The 24,749-nt window shown below is 46.8% G+C and overlaps 1 protein-coding gene across 2 annotated transcripts in view; it reads left to right on the plus strand.

Annotated features, from left to right (window-relative positions):
• Window positions 1-24,749, plus strand: part of LOC118231489 (homeobox protein DBX2-like) — a 94,569-nt gene that overhangs the window by 11,458 nt on the left and 58,362 nt on the right. The gene's annotated exons all lie outside the window — the stretch shown is intronic.

Here is a 24,749-nt window from a genome sequence, read left to right on the forward strand (position 1 = left end):
TGAGTGATTTCTGCATTTAGGACCGTAAACCCAAACACGATCGGGCAGACGAAGAGAAATAACATACGGTGGCGGGCTGCATATCGATAGTGACATTGCCAGATAAACAGAGATTAATGTTTTCTTTTTTTTGTGATGCCTCTTGGCATCTGACTGTAAGAAAAAACAGATTCCTTAGCGGTAATGTTTTTTTTTTTTTTTTTTTTTGCATGTCTAACAACTTTTGGCGTGTTTGAGGAGATGTCACGATAACGTGCGCTCGTGTTTTCGGCGTCGCTGTCACGCGAGAGACGGACTCCGCTCGCCGCGACGCTGCCTCGGGCGACGCGTTCCGTCGACGGTTCGCCGTTAATCCAGCGCCGCGAAAACACGGTCTCGCTGAGTAAAAATAACAAAAAAAACGACGCCAGCCGTTCCAGAGAAACGTCTCGCTAGCGTTTCTCAGACCGGTCGCGCTGTCGAAACACGCCAGAATCTGTCACTTACGGCTTTTTCCGCTTCGTTTTAGGAACCGTTGGCCGTGCTCAGGTTCCAGACTCTACCCTTTTGTAATACGTGCAGTGCAGACGCACGCTAATTAGCTGGCTGTGGGCTGTTAGACCCGATGTGACAGAGCACTGCGAGCTATCGAGGGTGCGCTCCTGGATTAGTGAGAGGTGGGGTGAGTCTAATTAGGAGTGCCCCCCCAGCCGTCTGACACATTGCTGATGCACAGGGTTGTTTTTCGATGTCTTGGGGAGAGCGTGTCCTCCCGACCCCCCCCCCCCCCCCCCCCCCCCCCCCTCCCTACTGGCTGGCGTGACTAGGGTACGTAGTTTGGGTTCCTTGGCACCCCAGCACTGCTAATGGGTACCTGGGAAATTTGGGGGGCGGGGACGGGAGGAGCAGGGAGCGTGACTCGACCCGGGCTGGCCGTCCTGTCATTATCCTCTCTGCCTGCTTATTACCATGGTTACCGAGCCCATGGCAACGCACCTGGGCGGCTCCGCACCTGCCCTCGTCACCGTTCACCTTTTACAGCTAATTTCTGGGTTCGGATTTGCACTCTTCGAATATGTATTCAACTCTGACACAGGCTCCGGGTTCTTTAAGAACGCGTTCCGTTATATAGCCTGTACGTCGGGCCGTGAGCCTGCCTTGTACTGGCTGGAGTCTCAAATGTCTCCCCTGCAGAAAACATTGGACTGCTTGTCTGGACTAGCCTCCTGTGTTCCAGCGAGTTTTACAGGATGTCAGATAACCATCTCTACTCCTCACGCTGGTCCTGACTGACACTACTGCATGAAGATGTGTTCTGTGCTTGTCAGGTCCTGCTGCTTGGCAGAAGGCCTTTTTTTTTTTTTTTTAAATACAGCGCGTGTTTGTGTGAGTTCCTCGACCTCTGAAATGATTTTTTTTTTTTTTTTTTTGAAAAACACCGTCGGGCATCATTATCATGACTGACACACAGCACTAAAAAGGATTAGGCAAACACTGAAAAACTTACAAGTGTTGGCTTCCTTGCTAGTTAACCCCTTTCATTGTGATCGACAGCCTTCTTTGACTGTTATTCATGAGTTCGGTTCATTTTGGCACTTCGGATTTAAGCCTGGGATCTCGAACCCGGAGGGCCACAGAATCTGAACTTCTGGTGTGGTTTCCTTTCAATCGGTATTTAGTTAATCCTTGTAAACAAGTTTTGAAAACGCTTTGGCCAATTTGCGACCGACCACTTATATTAACCCCTAAAATACCAAAACACACCAAAAACCAGCAGGGCCCCATGAACTTTCAGGAAGTTCTTTGTATTGTATTATTTTATATTGTACTGTATTTTTATTACACTATTTTTTGTTTTATTATTTTTTAAGCTCTTTTTTAAGCTCTTTGTATGTTTGGATTGTATGTTGACACCTTGCACTAAGGCAAATTCCTTGTAAATAGTTCTGATTCAGAAATGAAGAATCGTTCGCACGTAGGCTACAGTTCTCACTCCCGCTATCGCTGAATAGAGACGGAAAGTTTCGGCGTGTTGCTGTCCCGGTAACGCACGGCCCCGCCTTTACCCCTGCGTCACCTCCGCAGCCTGTGACGTCACTCCGCCCTCGCTGACGCGTGTGTGTGACAGAGGGCTCTTGTCCGCAGAGCTGGCCGGGGATGGTTCTTGTTGACCGAGTTGCAGTGGCAGTGTGCAGTCAGATTTCACACCCCTGTGAGGGAGCAGGGGGCGTTGGGGGGGGTGACGGGGTTCGGGTCCTAATGACGCGTCCGCAGAAAACTGCAAGGGGGGAAACCCGGACGGTCACGGATAGCGAGTGGGCTTTTCACCTGCAATGCTCTTGTTTTTTTTGCGATTGTCTTACTTTCCTGTTTTAGTAGTTGATTTTGTCATTTTATACAAATAAGGGACATTTAACAGTAAAAACATTTTTAGCAAAATGTGTTGTATAACCCTTTAAGAGATGTCAATCATATTAAATCATTTTAAAATAACTGTTGGAAACTTGTGGATAATATATTGTTCTATAGATTATTTATTTTTGGGTGGACTGTCTCCATCTTGTCAGGCACTAATGGTTTCATCTGGTCAATGGAATTGCTGCTGTCCACCTGCTCCAGCTGTACATGCAGTCCACTGTGTCAGTGCCATAACTGCGTGAGTCAGGACATGTCCTGCATCATATTTAAAGCTGAAAATCACACCAGTCTAGAGTGCAGTGGCTGCAGAATGCCTGTTCTAATAAACACAGAAAAGGAATGGCGTGACTCAGGGGTGAACACTTAAAATAATTCAGCAGCATTTTTAGCAAGTCCTGCTAAAAGAGAAAAAGAGAACCAGGATTGCGTGCGTGCGTGCGTGCGTGCGTGCGAGCGAGCGAGCGAATGGGGGATAGGGAGAGAGGGTTGGGGGATAGAAGCTGTGCATTGTGTACAGGGCAAAATAAGGGATCGTAGATAGAGGCTGTGGTGTGTGCATTATGTACAGAGGAAGTATGGGACCGTAGATAGAGGCTGTGGTGTGTGCATTATGTACAGGGCAAGTAAGGTATCATAGATTGAGGGTGTGGTGTGTGCATTATGTACAGGGGGAAGTAAGGGGTCGTAGATAGAGGGTGTGGTATGTGCATTCTGTACAGAGGGGAAAGTAAGGGATCTTTGATAGACGCTGTGGTATGTGCATTATGTACAGGGGAAAGTAATGGATCGTACTGTAGATGGAGACTGTGGTATGTGCATTATGTACAAGGGGAAAATAAGGGATCGTACTGTAGATGGAGGCTGTGGTATGTACATTATGTACAGGGGGAAAGTAAGGGATCGTACTGTAGATGGAGGCTGTGGTATGTACATTATGTACAGGGGGAAAGTAAGGGATCGTACTGTAGATGGAGACTGTGGTATGTGCATTATGTACAGGGGGAAGTAATGGATCGTACTGTAGATGGAGGCTGTGGTATGTGCATTATGTACAGGGGGAAAGTAAGGGATCGTACTGTAGATGGAGACTGTGGTATGTGCATTATGTACAGGGGGAAAGTAAGGGATCGTACTGTAGATGGAGGCTGTGGTATGTGCATTATGTACAGGGGGAAAGTAAGGGGAAAGGGGTTCAGCTCCAGCTCCAGCAGGCCTACCCTGCAGTGGCCTCCTCATACATTACCCATGTGGTACCAAAAAGTAGGTCAATAAAGCCCAGAGTAAGAAACGCTGTTCTCATTCTCCCAGTCCAGGGTTTGAGCGGTCTGCCACTACTTGACTTTTTACTGCTCTGCTGTTCTCTGGCCCATCTGATTGGGGGGGTGGAGGGGGGGAGGGGGTAGGGGGGCTGCGTCTGGGAGACCGGAATGTGCCGGTCACTCACGTATTTGCGGTTCTCTGAGGATCAGACGCCTGGAAAAGAAAGGGAGGAATTAAAATGAAAAAAGAGAAATAGTGGGGCGGAATCGGGGGCTGAAAGCAGAGATGATGTATGGAGAGAGGGAGAGCTGCGTGCATGTGTGTATATGGGAGTGTGTGTGTGTGTGTGTGTGTGTGTGTGTTAGTGAGTGAGCAGGAGGGTGAGTGAGTGTGTGCATGCGTGTGTGTGTGTATATGGGAGTGTGTGTGTGTGTGTGTGTGTGTGTGTGTGTGTGTGAGTGAGTGAGACGGAGGATGAGTGTGTGCTTGCATGTGTGCTTGCGTGCGTGTGTGTGTATATGGGAGTGTGTGTGTGTGTGTGTGTGTGTGTGTGTGTGTGTGTGTGTGTGTTAGTGAGTGAGCAGGAGGGTGAGTGAGTGTATGCATGCGTGTGTGTGTGTATATGGGAGTGTGTGTGTGTGTGTGTGTTAGTGAGTGAGTGAGTGAGCGAGCGGGAGGGAGGGTGAGTGAGTGAGTGTGTGCTTGCTTGCGTGCGTGTGTGTGTATATGGGAGTGTGTGTGTGTTAGTGAGTGAGCGGGAGGGAGGGTGAGTGAGTGTGTGTGTGTTAGTGATTGAGCGGGAGGGTGAGTGAGTGTGTGTGCATGCGTGTGTGCATTCTTCCTTAAAGTCAAACAGTAGCGGAGCTTCCTGGTAGCCCCCACCAAAAAGAAAAAGCAGGCCATACACTTCGGAATCACCTTGAAGAGGTGACCGAGAAACCACCCATCATCTGTGTGTAATAAAAGAAACTGCACTCCCCTTGTGTGTATGTAAGGAAATACATCCATCCACTCAGGAAGAAAAGCCAGCCATTTTATCTGTACAGGAAAAGTATCTTTTCTTTATGTACAGAGAGAGAAACTGCCTGTCTGCCGTGCGTAGACAGAGAAACCTCCCCTTCCCTCTGGGCAGAAAAAGAAACGACCCATCATTAGTCGCCAGGAAGAAAAACCGCCGATCCTCAGTTCTTCTTCAGAGAAAGCCCCCCCCCCCTGCCCCCCCCCCCCCCCCCCCCTCCAGGCAGACACAGAATGAGAAACCGCATATCCTCAGTATTCAGAAGGAGAAAATGGCCATTCACTTTGTACAGAAAAGGAAACCAACAATCCATCATCTCTACTCCCCCCCCAAACCCCTGACCTAATCAGTCACCTTCTCCATCCACCTGGCAGAGCTCTTCTGGGAAAGAACGTTCCAATCCCCCCCCCCCCCCAATCCCCCATCTCACCCCTCGCCACTACAAAAAAAAAAAAATCAAATTTCAGCTGAAAAAGGTTTGGAATGAGGCGGGAGGGGCTGGAATATGGGCCTGCATTTCACACGTTATCCTGGGTGGTCACTGTCAGGCGTAGAGTTTCAGGAAGCAAGATCACGCTAATCCTCCTCTCTTAACTCACTCTGAGGAAGGGCGTTTTTGCTGAACTATTTTCTGATTTATTGAGGCCTTTGATGGGGCAGTGTTGCTACTTCAAGGAGGGCAGAGGACTGGGCAGTATTATGAGATATGTCAAGCTCCATAATCTTTGAGGACAAAGACATTTTTTCTTTTTGATTCCGTACGCCACAATTTTAGATTTTTTAATCAAACAATTCATATGTGATGAAAATGCACAGTCCCAAAATTATGGTGCCCTGAAATGGAGGGACCTTGTCTAAAAAGTGCTGTAATTTATACATGGTGAAACTAAAATGTATGAAACCAATATCCTCTAATAAAAGCTGAGTATCTGAACTTTACCCACATGTTGAATTGTTTGATTACAAATCTGAAATTGTGGAGTACAGAACCAAATCACAAAAGAAATGTGTTTGTCCCAAATATTATGAAGGTCATTATCCATGCATCTGTACGTGTGTGTATTTCATTTGTCATACAGGATGTAGTTTGTCGGTTTAAAAGCTTGGCACACAAAGCCACCTACGCTTCCACCATTTTAGTTGGCTCATAGATGCATTTATTTTCGGGTATTTTGTGCGTTTCACTAATGCGTTTTAGTGTCTCTCTGAAAGGAGGTGAGTGAAAATGAAAAGGAAATGATCTTGTTGCAACGTTCACTGTACGAAGTGCTCCGTACAATGCAGTTTGAGCTGAGCTGTGCTTTCGGGGAAAGGGAAAACGGAACCGGGGTGCGAGACCACGGCCAGTCGGCAGCAGCGTTTGGCCCCGCTCACGCAGGAAGGTGTCTGTCTTTCAGTCTGGCCGCTGATCCAGGGGCGGCCCCTCCCCCGCGCGGGCCGGCACGGGAGGCAGGGTTTTCGCGGCCCCTGCAGATAACTCCGGGCCCTCTGGGGTCAGGCCCGGGAGACGGGGGGGGGGGTCCCGCCTTACGTCTGAGATTTTGGGTGGGCCCCCGTTTGCTCTGCAGGAAATGGGAGGTGGGGGGTGGGGGGAGGGGGGAGGGGGGAGGGGGGAGGGATAGGGATAGGGATAGGAGTCCTGTTTTCGGTTGGTTTAAAGGCTGAAAGAGCTGTTCCTGATGTGGCAGACGGTTTATTGATGTAGGAAAGGGGAGAAGTTTGAGGGAGGCGGGAAACCTGCAGCGAGCAGCGTGGGTCTGGAGCGCATTATACCACCGCCGCCTCCGTGTTCCCGCTCACTCACTCACTGACAGGGGTAATACAGCGCAGATAGGTCAACTGTGATGTCACACTGCTCATGAGAACTGAGAGGAGTTCCACCAATCGCGGAGTACATTGGTAACAACCAGTGTAATAAAGCAGATGCTGATTGGTAGATATTTTCTGACTGCTTCCTTGTCACTGACATATGTTGAAAGTCATCATTTATTCTGTATGTTCATTTGTTCGCCTGCCATGTGCAAACTGTTTTAAATAATCTTTTGTCATTAATATTCAGAACAAAATTATTTAATATGATAGTACATTTTGATGAATGAAATACTTCACTGAAAATTCTGCAGTATTTTTAAAAAATTTTTTTTTTTTACCTGTATCTAAAGAGTTTCAAATTCATATTTGACCCAGATGTGTATTGTATTCGTTAAGACTTCTGCCTAACCACTGGGCTAATCGCACAATTATGAGAATACCAGGAGTTTTTATCATCTCTAATGGTGCTCAGATAAGGGCAACCCTCTCATTTTTGATGTGAGACGTGAGTTTTGGAAGCATCCCCCCCCCACCCCTCCCGCTACTCACCTGTCTGGCCCCATTTTGAACCCTGCATTTTGCCGCAGTAACCATGCCCCCCCCCCCCATTTGGCGTTCGTTTAAAAACAGCCTCTGACTTTGATCACGTGCAATTATTTTTGGTAGGTCGAAGTAATGAACTGACTCGGAGGAGGTATCCAGACCCCCCCCCTGCCCCCCCCCCCTCATCACCGCTGTTTGGTCATGGCTGAACAGACACCTCCCTCCTTTCTCTTTGATCTCCAACACCTGTGCTGGAGTTAGGGCTCTTTCATGTGAAGGCTGGGTTACTGGAAATGCCTCTCTCCTTGCAGGTGGGGGTCAGAGGGGAACCATAAAGCACTAACACATGCCCACCCCGACCCCCACCACTGCAGACCCAACATAGTTTTAGGATGACGTTTAGGAACGTCCCACTGCCCAGGTGGGTGGACCTGCAGTGGGGCGAATCCCAATTAATTAGGAACGGGCGGGGCTCGGTCTGCGCAGCGTTGCGTGGTGCGTAAAAACGGGGACGATCGACGCCGTGTTTCCAAAACTCGTTCATGGCTGTCCTCCTTGCGACGCGGCCGATTTGACTGTCAATCGCCGCATGTTTTAGACAGGAGTCCGCTAGGACGACATTCCCAAAATCGACGATGAGCCTCACGAGGGATGAAATAGAGCTTAGCGCTGTGGCGGAGTAGCTGTTGATTTTGTGCTCCCCACCCTCCATCTCCTCCTTCAGGACGGAGAGAGAGAGAGAGAGAGAGAGAGAGAGGACTGCATAGGTTTGGAAGCAGTCCCTCATTAGGGACTATTATTGCCCCAGTATAACCCTGGGCAGCATTGTTTAGCAATGGGTAATGAAATGGTCTTGTAGCATGGAGTTTACAGGTTCAAATCACAGTGGGCCGTTACACTAGTCATTGCACCTGTGAGTCAGGCGTATAATGTATATGTTTAAATGGGTATTATGTCAAAATGGGGATCTGTTCAGCTGCATTTCCCTTAAAGGTGCCCACTAAGCATATCATTAAATGTTATTGAATAGCGTTCCCTTCTGTACTTTACAGTAGCTAAGGTACACTACAATACGCGGGACTGGGAACACCATTAATAATCATTATTTCCCTCTTTAATCTCTCGGTATCAGCTTTCGTGGTTAATTCCTTTCAGAAAACGCTGGGCCCGAAACCACTGGCGTCAGTACAAGTGGTTTAATGTGTCAGCGCCCCGCTAAATGGGTCCCACCTGCTCCCAAACGCGACTCGCTCGCACTTGCCTCTCTCTTGGCTTCCCATGATGCATCCTGTCACCTCTAACACCTTTAGCGTGAGGAGAGGTTATTTCTGTCGCACACACGAGCACGTGATGCAGCCTGAAAGGAAATGAGATCGTATTTTAACCTTCAGCAGATGGATGGTGCGTTTCCACGTTTCTGTGGGATTTGAGTTAATTTGGTTCATAGCCCTCTGTGCAGACTCCTCGAGGTGGTGCACACGCTTGGGTCAGAAAACTGGGACAATCACCAGTGCTCGCTCCTTACAGGCTACTGGGTGGCTCAACACGATAAGACTCTGGGTTGTTGCGTCTGGACGCATCTCAAAGTTAATTAAAGAGAGGTAGGAAAACTGCTTGGGACCATGAGAGGAGCTCCTCCAATCGTAGAACATACTGGTAATAAAAAAAAAAAGGACCGATGCCAATGGTGATTGGTGGATATTTTCTAGCTATACTTCCAGGATCCATTATGGTACCTAGGCAATATAGACAGAAGTTATCCACCAATTACCATTGGTGTTATATTTATTATTTGCTGCATTTATATACCACTTTTTTCACTAGCTGGCGACTCAAAGCACTTTACAGTGATGAGGGAGAATCTTGCCCCCCCCCCCCCCCCCCCAAAACACATGACTGAGCCGTGTAAGCGTGTTTGTGAGCGAATACGCAGCTATCGTGGTGTGAAATGTACAGTATGGCAGAACCATGTGTAAATGTCAGAGGTGACTGGGTCTTATTAGAGCTATTTATTGTCCCCCCACAATCCTTTCCTTTTCTTCTCCTTGGTCTTGCGCTACTGGAAACACTGTCCTCCTCTCGCTGTCCTTCTCTAATTAAGTTGGCTTGTTCAGTTCAGCTGTCCTTTTGCAATGCAGTTTGTTTGGTATTCCTTGTCCTTTTCTAATTCAGTTGCTCGATTCAGATTTGTTCCGTTCCCCTGTTCTTCTCTGATGCAATTTGTTAAATTGTCCTGTCCTTCTCTAATTTCGGTTTGCTAAATTCTGCTGCCCTTCTATAATTCAGTTAGTATTCACCACTTTTTAATCCTTCTCTCTCCCTTCTGACAAGGGCAGCAGTCCAGGAGATTTTACAGCCTTGCAGGGTTTAATTTCAGGGCAGGCAGCCGGGGAGGTGGTGGGGATGGCAGGGGGTAGAGTTATAGCCCGATGGGGGAAGTGGGTAATTTGCCCTTGCCTTAATTTTCCCCCTCAGGTAGAGTAATGAACCAGGAGGTATAATATCAGAGAACGTGCTGAGCTAAAAACCACTGGAGTCTGTTTCAATTAGCATAAGTGGCCTAGCCTGGCAGGCTTCAATTACAGCCCTTTAATATTCAGCCTGTAATGCAGACATGTTGACTTTATTTGAGGATGATTCGTGGGCTAAGGTGGCAAGTTACAGCAGTTAAACGGTGAACACAATGCTCTTGTTACCTTCTTTCTTTTCTTTTTTTATTTGCAGTGTTGCTACAGCCTTACGGCAATTTATTGTAATTTCCGAGTTGTTTTGTTACTTAGATGGAATGTTATTTGTTAGCTCATCGTGTACATCAGAACCAGACCGAGGTCAAATACGAATACTTTAACTCTTTAGATGATTTTAACAAAACATGGAACAAACAAAAACAGCTACAGTTATATGACCCCAGCAGACCTTGCAGCTCTCCAGGACCTGGGTTGGGGACCTCAGCAGACCCTGCGTCTCTCTAGAACCAGAGCTGGGGACCCCAGCAGATCCCAAGCCCTTTTGATTGGGGTTGTTAAATCGAAAACTGCACTTGGAGCAGACAGCAGGCTCCGTTATGGCATGTGACGACATGGGCCGTGTGTCCAAAATGGTGTCAGATCTTCTCTGTTGCTCCTCTCTCTGTCAAGACAGTAGTGGGGACCTCCCACTGTACAGACCGCCACTCCTCTCCCACTCTGCTCAGTCCTGGAGACCCTGGTCACGAGCTGCTGTTTGCTCAGGTCAGAGCTGGGAGATTTACCAGGATAGAGTGACCCTGAATTCACCCAGCACTTACCTACCGCTAGCTAACACATAAAAGCCAAGTGTTCTTTTTTCCTTCTTTGCAAACAGTATGCTGAGGACATTTTGGTTGTGCCTGGACTCACCAACAATGGTGCTTGTGAAGGGGAAAAAAGCTAACACATGGTATCTATTTCTAAGTGAAAGAGAAGGGCAAATGTGGCTGGAGTCCAAGCCATTGTCTCTGTGAGTAGTGAAACACTGCTTGACCTTAGCAAACATTCACACTTTCTTTAATGACAGGATGCAACACTTTTTTAAAGGGCATAAAACACTCCCCTTCCGTGTCAGAACTGGAGTCTGATCTCCTAAATCGGTGAGTCTGCAGATTAATTAACAAAAGAGAAAAAAGCTATTTTATCGTAGCTATTGCAACAGCAGGTCACGGTTGGAACATTAAAAAAAATACTTCTTGTTGCATGAGATTCTCTTTGCACGGTTTGTTGACGGTCGTGGAAGCGATGCCGTTCGGCGTAGGAGACAGATCCGCCTGAGTAAACGAGCGTGTTGCCGAGGCGCGCGATTTACGGCTCTCTTCCTCCGGGGAAGGGCCCAGACCTCGCGGGGGAGAGTCTTCCCTCTGGACGTCCTCGTCAGCGGTTCGTTCCAACGGGGAGAGCTTGGGTCTCAGGGCAGATGCCTGCGTCTGCCGGGTGGGATTACCGCCCCGGTCCCGGCAACGCCGCGTTTCCTCTCGGTGAAAGCGTGTCCGCACGCTCTCGCCACATCCCTCCCTCTCTTCACATCCGCAAATCACATTTATTTACGTGACAAACGCACACGCCTATGTTCACAAGGCATATTCTGAAATAAAGATGAACAAGTTGACCAGGGGAAAACTAAAAACAGTTCATTACAAGCTCTCTCTGTCTGTCTCTCGCTCTGCGTCTCTCTCAAAAATGCTTTATTGGCACAAAGTGCAGACTATTAAATCTTGTCAAAGCTTAGACAACAGAACATACATTATTAACATAAAGTCTCTCCTCTCTCACAGTAGATGCACTTTATTAGCAAGACTAGATGTAGCAAAGTACTGCCAAGGTGAATAATTAGTTCAAATAAAAACATGACAACAATAACAGATAATTAATTTAACAAGTCAGTGGGAACAAAAACCGTTTAGATAAATACCCCAGCTTGACCTGGCTTGTGGTGACACATCACCCACATGTGGAGACTTGCTAAACCCGGGAGGTCTGAGATGCTCATTGAGCTGACCCCAAGACTCACAGTCTACACATGCACTCAGACACACACACACACACACAACCACAGTCACGCACAGACAAACACACACACACACACTCACACAGAGACAGACACACGCACACACAAACACACACAGACAGACACACAAACACGCACACTCACTCTCACAGAGGCAGACAGACACACACGTGCACACAACCACAGTCACGTACAGACACACTCACTCACACAAAGACACACACGCGCACACAAGTGCACACTCATTCACACACAAACGCGCACACACACGCGCGCACACACACACACACAGTTTTACCCAAAGACATTCTCCGCTTCACCCACCCACACGCACGCGTATCCCATGTCTGTTGCATTCTTTTGAGTGGGTGTTCTATGATGTGGTTACTGGAAGCGTTCGTCGGATTCTAGTTACCTATACGGAAACCCTACGGCTCTTCAATTACTGTCATTATGAATAAATATGTACTGTCTGAAAGTATTTGAACAAAATCGCAAGTCAGTCAACTGCACTGTAATTTTATTGAAATTCATTATGAGGAATATGGACAACAATTTTATGAAATTATGAGCAGGTATTCATAAGAGAATGACCCAGAGAAACAGCCTGAACACAACCTTAGGATCACACTGTTTATATGCCTGAATTAACATGCGTCCATCACAGCCACATTCTTAACGGTTTCCCCACAAGGTTTGTGGGGTTGCAAATTTGTCCTTAAATGTTTTGTCTGTGGAAAATAACATCTAGGCCTAAGTGTGATCCCGGACCTATTTTCGGCACAGCTGGAAAGTTGTGGTTTGGGGGTGGGGTGCTTTTTACAAAACAATGTTGTAAAAACGTTGCCACCGTTCACAGAAACCTCAGACAACCTTACTGCAACCTTTTAAGAAAAAAAAGAAGAAAAAAGTTATGCTCTACGCTCGGTGGGTGATGTCAACCCCTTTAAATGTAGACAGAGATACGAGTGTGTGCTGTGTTAAGCCTCTGGGATAGCTGATAGGGAAAATGGGTGGGGGTGCCGGGTGGGGTCTACTATTGTTGAGCCCGTATTACGGGGGTCAGACTGTCAGACAGGGGTGGTGGGGGGGGGGGGGCAGCTGAACAATAAAGCGTGTCATCGGCTTTCCTCTCCGGCTGACCAATGGGGGGGTTTGGGCCCGTGAGTCAGCAGGAGTGGGCGGGGCCAGAGCCAGACCGTGATCCAGACGCGTTCTCACGTTCCTTCCCGCTGCGGTGGGTCGTAAATCTTGTACGTGAGTGCTGCTCTGCACCGCCCCCCCCCCCCTCCAACTGTAGTCTCACTCAGTCTTGCTTTGATCGCTAAAAGCCAGGAAAATAAACTGTTGTCCATGTCCATCAGTAATTGCGATTATGTCCGCGTCTGTGTCTGCTCAATGTCAGCTCTCCTTTCCTCTGCTCGTGGAATAATAAATACCGGTTTTTAACGTTTTATGTTTACATACTTCTCATTCATACTTTCTTTTCTCAAGAGGTTGTGGAAAATGTTTGGACCACATGCACGATTTTTAAAAAGAATTAAACGTCCTTCGTGTTCAAACCCTTTCTCTTGAGTGCTAGCTGTGATGACCTTATTTTTAATGAAAAATGCAATCAGATACACCATGCAAATCTAAATTTACTGTAGCAGATTTACTGGGGGGATGTGTGGGGGGGGGGGCGGTCAACTTGGACAATTTGTCCTGGGCCTCGGCTCGAAGGGGGCCCAGGATATAGGGTGTAACTATTTTTAATTTGTTACAAAATATATTGGTGGTGGGGTGGGGGGCTCCCAATATATTTTGTCCCGGGCCTGAGAATTTATAGCTGTGGCCCTGCACGCAAACACACACTCACTGCTGATGGAAAAACTTCAGTGTAGTTAAAAAATAAATAAAAAAAACACTTGGCACAAACCACAACACCTTTTTGCCCAAGGTAAAGGCATGGAACTTTTATAAATGTTCAGAATTTCCCTTGATGGCAGTAAATACCTTTTCCATGCCCCCCAGGAGATAAGGAAGTAAAGTCTAATGAGCCGTGTGCCAGGAGGAACTCATCTTGCTTTGCTCCAGATACTTGGATAATTATCGTGACCGTTGCACGGTTTCCTTCCAAAAGGAATTCCAGCGAACCTGCCAGACCGAATTCAAGCTCGGATATGAAATGTCCAGTGTATTGAGACGTCAGCAGAGCTTACATTTTACAGACGCCGCAGTGGTGTAGACGGGCGATGCCGAAGGGAGCGGTGAGCGGGTATACGCGAGGGAGGGATTTGAGATCGTAGCCTACCCTCAGTTAATAATGTCAGAATGGCACCGCGGCGCTCTCCAATCGCAGCTGTTTTTCTCCTCCGTGTTTCTGTTGGCAGCGCCGCTCCGTTCGACTTCCTCGCCTCTTTTCTGGCTCGCCTCGCGGACGTGTTTACACTGAGACAAACGGCCCTGTCTGATTTGGGCTCCCTATTAGTTTAATGAGAAATAGCGATTTAACACTGTCAAACTCCAGCCCCGAATTAGACAGCCAAATTACAGCTCTCGCGGAGGAAAAAGAAACTGCCACCAAACCGCGGAATAAATGCCACTGCGTTCTTCTCTGCGAAAGCTGTAATTCCGCAAAAATATTTCACACACCCCTTTGCGTTATGTGCGTCACGGTTGATAAACGGCAGTGGTTCTCCGTGGACCTTTTTCTAATGCTTTGAAAAAACTACAAAAAATTGTAAATTTTGAAATGTGGAGTGGAAGGGAAATATACAGATAGTGACATTTAATGGGGATAAAATACCACATCAAAGTGTCCACGCTGTAGCTCGAACGTCACTGAACATTCTTTCAGCTGGCCAATAATTAATGGTTTTACTCAGGAAAGAAATATGCACAACCGCATTTACGCTTCCAATCCCTCGTGAAATTAGCGTTTCAATAAATCTGGCAGATGCAGCGTGTGATACAAGCAAAATGAGGCACAAAGACTAGGGTAGTGGGCTTGCAACTCCGAAGTTGTAGGTTCAGTTTTTATTATTATTTTTAGCTTGGTGAGTTCTTGACGTCACTTCAATAACCTCCTGCCCCGGTCTTCCTTTAAAAAGGGACGTTTAAGTGGGGCTCACCTGAATGATTGAAGGATGGCTTTAAAAATGTTAAATTATGACATAACCGGAGGCCACACTTATGGGCAATATCTGCTGTACTGTTCATATGTTGAAGCTGTTCTGTTACTCTGAACCACTGGTTTCAGTAATGTGCAGTCAGTGCTGTGTTAAATGTGTCCTGTATTTACTTTTTCTATTTAACCTTTTTTAACCAGGTCAGAGATTACAATGAGATTACAATCTCTTTTTACAAGAGAGACCAGGCCAAGAAGGGCAACACTTTTAGTTTCATACAATTCAACATAAAAGCGTACGAGAAGAACAAGCTGGTAGCCTGTCTGTTGCGCTGCGCCACAGACCTCAGTAAAGCGCAGTCAGTGCTGTGTCTGTGCCACGGCTGGTCTGGTGCCACATTCTGTTCTCTCGCTTGCGTCCTTGTGCCCGTTACACTAACGTTTCTGCCAAATGCGGGCATAATGCAGCACTTAGCGTGTGTTCATGCCATGGTATCTAATAACAGGCTATGCTAATTCCCCTGACAGTGGCGGTTGCTCAGCCCGGAGAGCCAGAGGACGGTGCCAGCAGTTAAATTTTTTTTTTTTTTTTTGGGCTCCAGGGGTAGCGCGAGGACACAGCCGGAGTACGAAATGTGTCCGCTCGAACCCGGAGCTCCCAGTTAATCAGTCACCTGGTCTGGGCTCAGAGCTTACCTTAAGTTATCTGCTGGTGACCAAAATGCTCTAGGTTTTTGTGTGTGATATGGAGAGAGAGAGAGAGAGAGAGTGAGAACTGGTCTGGTCGCCATGGATTCTTCTCTAAATGAACCGCTTTAGGATTCATTTTTAAAAACGTCTTTATGTGGAAAATGGTTACAGTGGGTGAATGACATTGAGCAAAACTGTATCCCCAGAAAACTCTCCGACTTGCCTTGCTCTACGTTGAACTTTGAATGGCTCGAGTTAATGTGTGCTGTGCCGACCAAACAAACGTCAACTCCAGAATAGTAACTGGACATGGATATTGGTCATGCCAGGAGCGGTTACATTTGCATCATAAATTATAGAGAGAATTTTATGGGCCTGCCAAATGTAAAATAGTAGGATTTGAGTTGTTGGTCGGATAAAAGCCAATCCCCGGAGTTTTCAGACCTGCCCAGACCTACTAAAAAGTGTTGGAATACCAAAGAAATTGCTATCAGTTCTACAACAAGAACAGAGTTTATACTTGTCCAATAGAGCACAAAATAGTTTCCATCAGGCACCAACATTTGTGGTTTTTTTGTGTTAAGACACTGCAGTTATGGAGATGAATAACTGTGAAAGTGTGCATGTGTGCAGTGATTACAGATAAAACCGTAGAATGTAGATTAGAACCCCCAGCCATGTAAATGTTTGATTCTTGCCCCCATACACTACAGAGCTCATTATAAACACACCTGTAACCTGTAAAACATTTTTTTGAGTTAAACATGGAATAAAAGCTTTATTTAGCTTTGATATTTAGCTTTAACTTTGGAGGAGTTTTAATAAATGGTCTTACTAAATGACACCCCCTGTATTTTTGGACAATCGTAATATCAAAGTAATATCAAATAAAGAGGCTAACAAAATCACCTCTGTTATGGAATCCTTTCTGCAGTATGGTGCCACCAGGGGTGCAATCTTGGGTCTACTGGAGAAATTGCAAACATGCGTGTACCACTTAAAAACTGGGTGTGTCTGGGACACCCAGGATGCAGCATGCTGCTCCTGGTGCCTTTCCAGCAGCCAAAACTGCACCGTGCTGGAGGACTGAAATTTTTTTTTAAAGTTTGCCACGGCGACAGACCGATGATGTCAGCAGGACCGAGCCCTGATGCCCTCTCCCAGAATGCCCTTTGTTCTACGGCAGAATCTCCACACTGTGACTCCTCGTGCTCGTCCCCAACGCGCCGATGGTTCCACAAGGCCTTTTTTTTTTTTCCAGAGGCGGAGAACGAGCACCTGCATTTATGAACCAAAAAGCAAAGGGGAGTTAGTCGGGTTAATTTGTTTAGCTTGGCTTTTTTTTTTTTTTTCTTCTCTTCCTTCCTTCCCCACCGACGGGCTCGCTATTAGGCCGGAGTTGTCTGTGAGGATTCCCAGCTGTGTGTGTGTTTGTGCGTGTGTGTGTTTGCGTATGTTTTCTCTCTGGTGCTTGCTCGGGGCTTACAGCTATTCCAACCATTCCCCACTTGAGCCGGGATGGGAATGAGCAGAATTCCTCGGGATGAAGGACGCCGGGTCGTTCCGTGCGCTCCAGACGCATGCCCCTCCCGTGACGGAGGGAACGCGAGCCGGCGAGGCGAAAACAAAAAACTCCTGACACGCTTCCTCAGCAGACTGCCGCCGGTCTCGACATCACCCCACCCTCAAACCCCCCCCCCCCCGAGGCAAAACCCCACTAACTTTCACACGTTGGCACTGCGAGGGGGCGGGGTTTTGAGTGCGCCCGTGCACTTTTTCATCAAAATCTGAGTTATGCGTAACCGTGGGCGATGGGACTGCAGAGAGCACCGCCCGCAACAAAGGCGCAGGTGTGTCTGTGGGTTGCCTGGAACGTCGAGTTGAAGGGGGGGGGGCACGGTTTTGCCTCGGGGGGGCGGGGGTTGACGGGTGCAGTTTTTCCCGGAATTTACCACATTCTGCTCTCTAATATACGGTTTCATCCACTTGAGGGTTTTTTGGCAGGGGGGGGGGGGAATGGGATTGCGCCAATTCTTCTGGCCGGGATGTGGCGCTCTGCACAGGTGCCAGGTGGGGAGCAGGGGTGGGCCTCTCTGCTCGAATAGAACTGAGGGACATCTGGACCGCCACCCCTCCCGAATTCGTGACTCCCGCCCCCTCTGCGTCCCACCCTATCTGTTACGGCAGGATGAGTCTCCTGCATACCTGCCATTCCTGGATGGCAGCAAACCCACAGTGAAGACGGGGTGAAGCTTGATCTGCTGAGTGATACCAGAGCAGATGTAAATGGAGACCAATGGAGCCGCTGCTAACGGGAACTGACTAGATCACCTGAGGTGACTTTTTTCTTTCCCATAAACACACTTTTTGGGGGGGGGGGGGGGGGTCATAAAAGATGCGGACTGATGCATTTAAAGGAGAACTTCTGTACTCTAGCGCCCAATCCACCCCCCCCCCCCCCCCCCCCCGTGTTGAGTTTCCTGCCCCAGTCAGGACAGCCAAGCCCCTATCGTCCAGCTCAGACGGAAAAACACACTTGTTTACTTCACATCTCGTTCTGACTTACGCTGAACTCTTCAACCTGAATCAGTCAGAGGTTTACTACCCTTTCCTGTCCTGTACCACCTCTAACACGATATTCTCAAGCCAATTTGATACTTCAAGTACTACATCCTCAGTCTCCCACTTTTCCCCCCACTATAACACTTAACCTTCTGCCTTGGGATCATGTTCTGACTAATACCATCACTTATCGCTTGTCCAGCACGCACTCACGCTTGGACTCCAGTGTTGGATGTATGCTCTGGCCTTTGTTTTGTACTAGGCGTATATGTAAGCTTCTGTGGTCTGTTCCTTAATGGCATTCTTGTTTCATGGCACTGAAATTGTGACTGTTCATTGACCTTGACAGTGTTAAATGTTCACTCTTGATGCTGTGCTACTTTGTAAGTTATTCTGGATAGCGGCCTCTGCTTAATACCAAATTTTAGTTGTACACTTAATGCACTCTTGTAAGTCGCTCTGGATAAGAGTGTATGCTAAATGTATATGTGAACACAGCTTGCCTGTCTGCCTCAACTCAACTGATTTAGAGTTGTTAAAGGGGTCACCCCATCGTCTTTGCACCAGTGTGAAGTACTTATGCTGTGCTAGAAGCAGATTGTAGCAGTAACCGTTGATTTTTCCCAGAGGAGATTTAGACCTTGTGCACAGTATTTGAATTCCACATGCCGTTCCATTCACCAGGTAGCTTTAGCTGTACTCAGCCAATGAAAAGCTGGAATTCCTGTTTCCACCATCTGCTCCTTGGTGTAGAATTCCCAGGCTTCGGTGTATAACTGCTATAAACCTCTTTCTGTTCCTGTAGCCACCAGGCTGCTAAGTTAGGGAGCAGCAGCTATGTGATTGGCAAGTGCTAAAATATGAAGCTAGGAAAAGCTTCAGGGTAATATGAAACTGTATGAGTGCAGATATTGTTTATTGTAATATTTACATCTGGTTTTTGACAAGACTCACAGGCTGCTGCACAAATGCTAAGTGTGCTAAGGTCTGACGCATTGCTGCATTTTAGACCTGGGATGTCAATCTTCAGCACTTATGTGCACTGTGTATGTAAGTCATCAATTGGCTAAAGAGTCCACATACCTGTCTTCCAGTAAAACCTGCAGGTACTGCGGTCCTCTAAGACTGGAGTTCAACCTGTAGGCTCTGTGGCCCTCTAGGCCTGGAGTTAAGCCTACAGACACTGCGGCCCTTCAGGACTGGAATTTTAGATGTCAGCTCTAGACTGTACATGAAATGACAGGCTAGGATGGGTTGAATGGTCAGTTTCCATAATAAAATATGCCTATGTACTTTAGTTCTTACAGCCTGTCATTGAATCTATTTATACTGATATTTTCTGCTGCTCTGTACTGACTTGACACGACTTTCTGAAAAAATCTCCAAGCAACGTGTGGAAAAACCTGCTCTGATCCCCTCCATAACGATGACAATTTTTATTGGGGTTTTCTCCATTTTATAACGAGATGGAAGACAAGGAGGAGGAGGGGGCTTGGCTGTCCAAAGGTCGTGTTTCAGTAGGGGATTAGTTTATGAATTATCAATGGATGTATGCCATAAGCGTGATGTGTGTCAAGGGTCAGATAGAGGTGATGCTCCCTGAAGCTGCCATCTGTTACTCTTACTTACTGTTCAACACTACTGTATGTTACACGCTCTGGCACTTTGTGCTTTTACCAGGACATGAAATAGGCTTTACACCACAAACAGCACAGAGATCAGTTTGGTCTTATACACAGAATTGCGGTTCTGGAAGATGCCCTTTGGCTCTCTGGAAATGTATATGGGTTTCACGAGGTCCTGACGCACATGAGTGATTCCGATGTCCGCTAAAGCCGAAAAGCCGCGGCATGCTCACGGCGGGGTCAGACGCGAGCGATTCCGACGCAAAGCTTTTCTCTGTTGTGCAACTGCCGACCCCGGCACGTGTGACCGACGGAGACCAAATCTCTCTCTCGTGATGTCAAGTTCCAGGCCCAGACACCGTTAGCGGTACAGCTAACGGCTCCTGCGTTCGCTTTTGAGGTTAAAACTTCTTTTTAACAGCAGTCGTATGTAGTTATCTCTGAGAGGGAGGCGGTCTGGCTGGAGGTGAAGGTTCTCCTCACGGAGGGGTTGTAAACCGGCCGAGAGCCAAGATGGCTGACCGGTGTCTGGCGACCTGCAAACGCCGTAGCTTCAGCCCACCTGGCGCCCAGCTGCCTTTCCTCAGTTATCAGGGGGTCCTGCTACCCGCGCACTGGCGTGTGCGTTTACTACATAGCAAAAGCCCAGGGCAAAAGTGCGCATTTGTGTCTGTATATGTGCGCCATGTAAATACCGTGAGTGAGCCTGTCTGCATATAGGTGCGTGCGCACACCCATGTGTCTGTCTGTGCTGTGTGTGTAAGGGCCTCGTGTTGGAGATTTCATTGTCTGTTCCCTGTGCTGACCTCCCCCCCTATTCAAACTCACATTGTAGTAGCCACAAAAAACTTTTTTATTCTGGTTTACTTCCCCTGCTACATCCCCCATGGTGATTTATGACAAGCATTGAAAGTAACAAGACCACACCCATTTAATCAGACTACAAGTCATGATTTGCCCTCTGACCTGTCCATCACTGCTGTCCACTGAACTTAAGGTCAATGAGGTTAAGGACAGTAAAGGTAACTGTACTCCTCCAAAATTAGCAGTTCCCCATTCAGACCAGAAGAGAAGTTCCTGAACACCACAGACAATTCCTGTGGGTTTTTAGTACATGCGGTGAGCATCAATATCGATAAACCACACCCTGAAATCATATCCTCAAATCACACACTCAAATATAATAACAACCCCCAGATTGTGCTCATGTTGTGTTGTGTATGTCATTCAAATATAAACTGTACGTTCGGACTGTGTGTATACTTACCGATACTCCACTGTGACAGCAAGAGATCCTGAACTAGTGCACTTTAATCTCAATGGGCACCACAATTAACCCAACAGTCTTTTGTAGTCTGTGTTTGTGTGTGTGCACTTTCACACACTTACTCTGAATCACGCACACATAAAAACAAAAGAAAAAGGTGATGGGGCACTCATAGTAGAAACACAGATCTCGTGAGAACAGGAAATCCTCAGTTATTGTATCAATCGTGTTCAGTGCTATTCAAAGGGTCCCACCCACCACAGAAGCTGTAACTCCCAAGAAATTTGATAGAAATGAGAACAAAGCAGATAAATAGAAGGAGAAGAAATGGTGGAATGGACTGAAGTCTAGAAAGTAAACATTAATAACGTTCAATTTTGGTTCGTTCACATCCCACAGTCCATATCTGAGAGCTGGACTTGTCTGTTCTTTGCACAGCTAGCCAAGCCAGGTTTTCATGCCTCCAAAGCATAATGTCAGAGACACTGTCACAAAGACACTTTACAGAGAAACGGGAAATTGAAAAATTGGGCAAGACCCAGCCTGAACCCCATAATATGCTGAAGACAGAACAAACCCCTCTTTGAACATCCATTCAAATACCCAGAACTGCTAATGTTCTGTGGTCAGTGAAGTAGGAAATCTCAGCAAAAAAGCATTCAGTCATTATCTGCGTGTTGGAACTTCCTTTTGTCATTACTCAGCTCCCTTGTATTTGGCTTAGGGTAAATGCAATTGAATTTGGCTCTTAGAATATTATATTCTCCATTGCGTGGTGCACATTTGCAAGAATGGTCATACATGTTTCTCTTGTGATTAGCGATGGTTCATAAAGCAATGGGGAAGTGTATTATAAATAATAAACTGCAGCACTGATTTCACGGGCTGGCAAGACACAGCGAGTCATAATTAGCAGTGAACACGTGACAAAAACCTCCAAAAAATCTTTTATTTGGTTTTTGTGCCTTCTGCTTCCTGAAGCTGTGAATAGCGAACACAGCCAGAATGTGAATCCACTTGGTGAATCCGAACATCTGGTGTGAAGTGAAGTAGGATCACTGTAGTGTAAATGTCACCTAGCTTTCTGGATTATGATTTATACCTCTTTCATCAATCTCTTTCTCCCTTTCTCTCTCTTTCTCCCATTCTTTGCAATTTTAAGAGTGAAGAAAAACTGGGAAGTACAATGATCAAGACAATTGTGGGACTTACTAAAGGAAACGGCAAATGTCTTTTTTGTGTGTCTTACAAAAGAAGTAGCCATGGCAGTGTTCAGAGTGATGTCATAGGTCTATTGCATGGACGTGTGAGCGTGTCCATTTAAGCACCTGGAAACCCTGCATGTGGCCCAGTATAGTATAGGGGGATCAGTGAGAGTATCAATGGAGAAGCCGCAGGGAGGCTGAACCCAGGGAGAGTGTGTGTGTGGGTGTGTCCGTGCAGCGTGACACAGCGCAGTGTGCATTTAACCCAGCGCGTAACTCAGAGCGGGTGGGGGCGGGGGGGGGGGGGTGCTCCAGAATTCGAGACGAGCCCAGGTGGGTTTTTACACTGCGGGTGATTCTGCCAGTGCGCCTCGGCCTGCCGCAGCTGAGCGACCGTAAGCACCACCACCCTCCCTCTGCAGAGCTGACCTGTGGTACGCTGGGTGAGGTTGCCATGGAGACCAATGCGCAACATAGGGGGAGTCCAGACCACAGGTGGTTGGCAGCTGAGAGAGTCCTGTGATTGGCTGGACCCTTGGGGGTGGATAGATGGAAGCGGAGGATGTTTTATGATGGCTCTGATATTTGGTGTGTTGGCCTTTCTCCCAGCCTCCTCTCCTAGTTGCGTGACACGGGCCCAATGGGAAGCCATAGGGGTGGAGGGGAATTTTGGGGTTTGGGGAAGGGGCAGGGCTGCCAGCTGACAGCAATGTGGGGGAATTGCAATGAGACGAACTGCACAGTGTAATTGGGTGGAAAAAAATCCAGCGGAACAAACCATTCGTGAGGGCAGTGGAAGCCAGATCTGATGGGGCGATTAGATGAGTTACAGCGATGGGGGCAAAGCGGATTTATTTTGGAGTCACGGAACGCATGTCTGTTTGTAAAGCAGTTATGTAAACGCCTGAAGGCATTCCATTTCTATGTGTTTTCAGATTGTCAAATGGTGCTTCCTGTTAAATCCCTGGTTTAGAGTGTAGTGACACCACCTGGGGTTTATTGTCCAATCCAGTGCCAGCCAGGCAGGCTGCTGCATGTTTATTGGCTGTAGTGATGGCCAGGGACAAAGGTTTGCAATCTGCAGGACTGTTCCTGTCTTGCTGTGCACAGCGCCACCTCTGGTGGATTGGACACCTGTGGTCTGTCTGAGGCAACTGCGCGTGCGCTCGGCGTATACAGCAACTACACAGCACTGACAAAATATGCGTATACCATCATTTTACACAAAAATATATATTTTTATCAAAACAGATTTGGAACTGTGTTTTTCTTTTTATCAGCATTGTCTCAAAAACTTTGTGTCAATAATGTATATATTTTTTTACATTTGTTTAAAATTTTTTTTTTTTTTTTTAAAACACTGTTCATAATATTGCTCTAATATTGGAAATACATACAGAGTAGGCCAAAAACCATGATTGGTTTGCACAAAGTATGTGTTTGGTGGCTAAATGCTGTGTCAGAGCATGTCTAAATGCTAAATGTTAGGTTGCAGCGTGCTTATTAAGCGTAATGAAAGCCCGCTTGTACAACACAGTGACTGTAGAAATCTAGGCTCAACTCCACCAATTTTATCAGCATCGGTTTCAGGAGCACAAGTGCCCTCGTGACCGAAAACAATTGCAAATTTAGTCCGGATTCCTTGAGTTCTTGTACGTTCAGTCACGGTGAGTGACACTGTACCCAGAAATCCCTAACTTTCAAACTTCTTTTTATAGACTTCTGTTATAATGAAAATGTGCCCCTGGTCACAGATTTGATACTGGGTTAGTCTGAAGACTTCTTAATTGGAGGGAATGACATCACAGCCACTTAAGGAACCCAGGATGTATAATTACGAGAAGCAGGAAAGTGCTGCTGGGTGGGTGATAATGGCCCCAGAGTGTGACTCTGTCAGACTGTGAATGAATATCAGCACCTTGGGATACTGAAATAAATCTCTTATTCACTGGCCTCTTAAATGGCTCTTTTCCAGGAGCTCAGCTTGATTGATCACCTCTTAAAGGGCTGTGGAATGCTTTTCTGGTTGTTTACAAATTGGCTGTTTATTTCTGATTTTTTGATTCCCTCTGCCACACAGCATCTCATGATGAATGTTTTGCAATCTGTTTGGAAGTTATGCTATACTAAAATAAAGGATTAACTTATAGATTTATTACAGAGATGGGATCAATTCCAGTTGAATTCAGTCATTTCATAAAATGGATTGAAATTAAATTAACTGCAACCCACCCATCTTATTCTGAAATTATTTTTCAATAGATAAATTCAGTTACTGATCACGGACCTCAGTATCTGGACAAATTTGACTGTTTTTTTCATTTTTACAATGGGCTCACTGAGGGGTCTTGCTGGTTTTGTATTGCTTCCGGAAAACTGTTGACTGGAAAATGTTGCGTAATGATAATGCATTTGTAAAACAAAGATTTATTAATTTATTGGTATGGACCACAACATAACGCAATGGTGTAAATATCTCTGATGTATTGCTGATCTGAGCAGGAACTCACGTGTAGAGCAGGAACTCACGTGTAATGCGGAAAGCAGAGCTCCAGGTGACAGACAGGACTTTTTGCAATATTGGTTCCTCCAGGGTCAATACTCGGGCCCATAACGCAAGGCTGTAATTTTCGGCTGACAAACCGTAGGCCTCATAAGCACGGCCAGCACGGGCACGCCAGGCCAATGAAAAATGCATTCCTTTCCTGCCCCCCAGGCTGCCCCCCCCACGCTGTTTCCTTCT

The sequence above is a fragment of the Anguilla anguilla genome, chromosome 7, assembly GCF_013347855.1.
Source record: "Anguilla anguilla isolate fAngAng1 chromosome 7, fAngAng1.pri, whole genome shotgun sequence".
Taxonomy (NCBI): domain Eukaryota; kingdom Metazoa; phylum Chordata; class Actinopteri; order Anguilliformes; family Anguillidae; genus Anguilla; species Anguilla anguilla.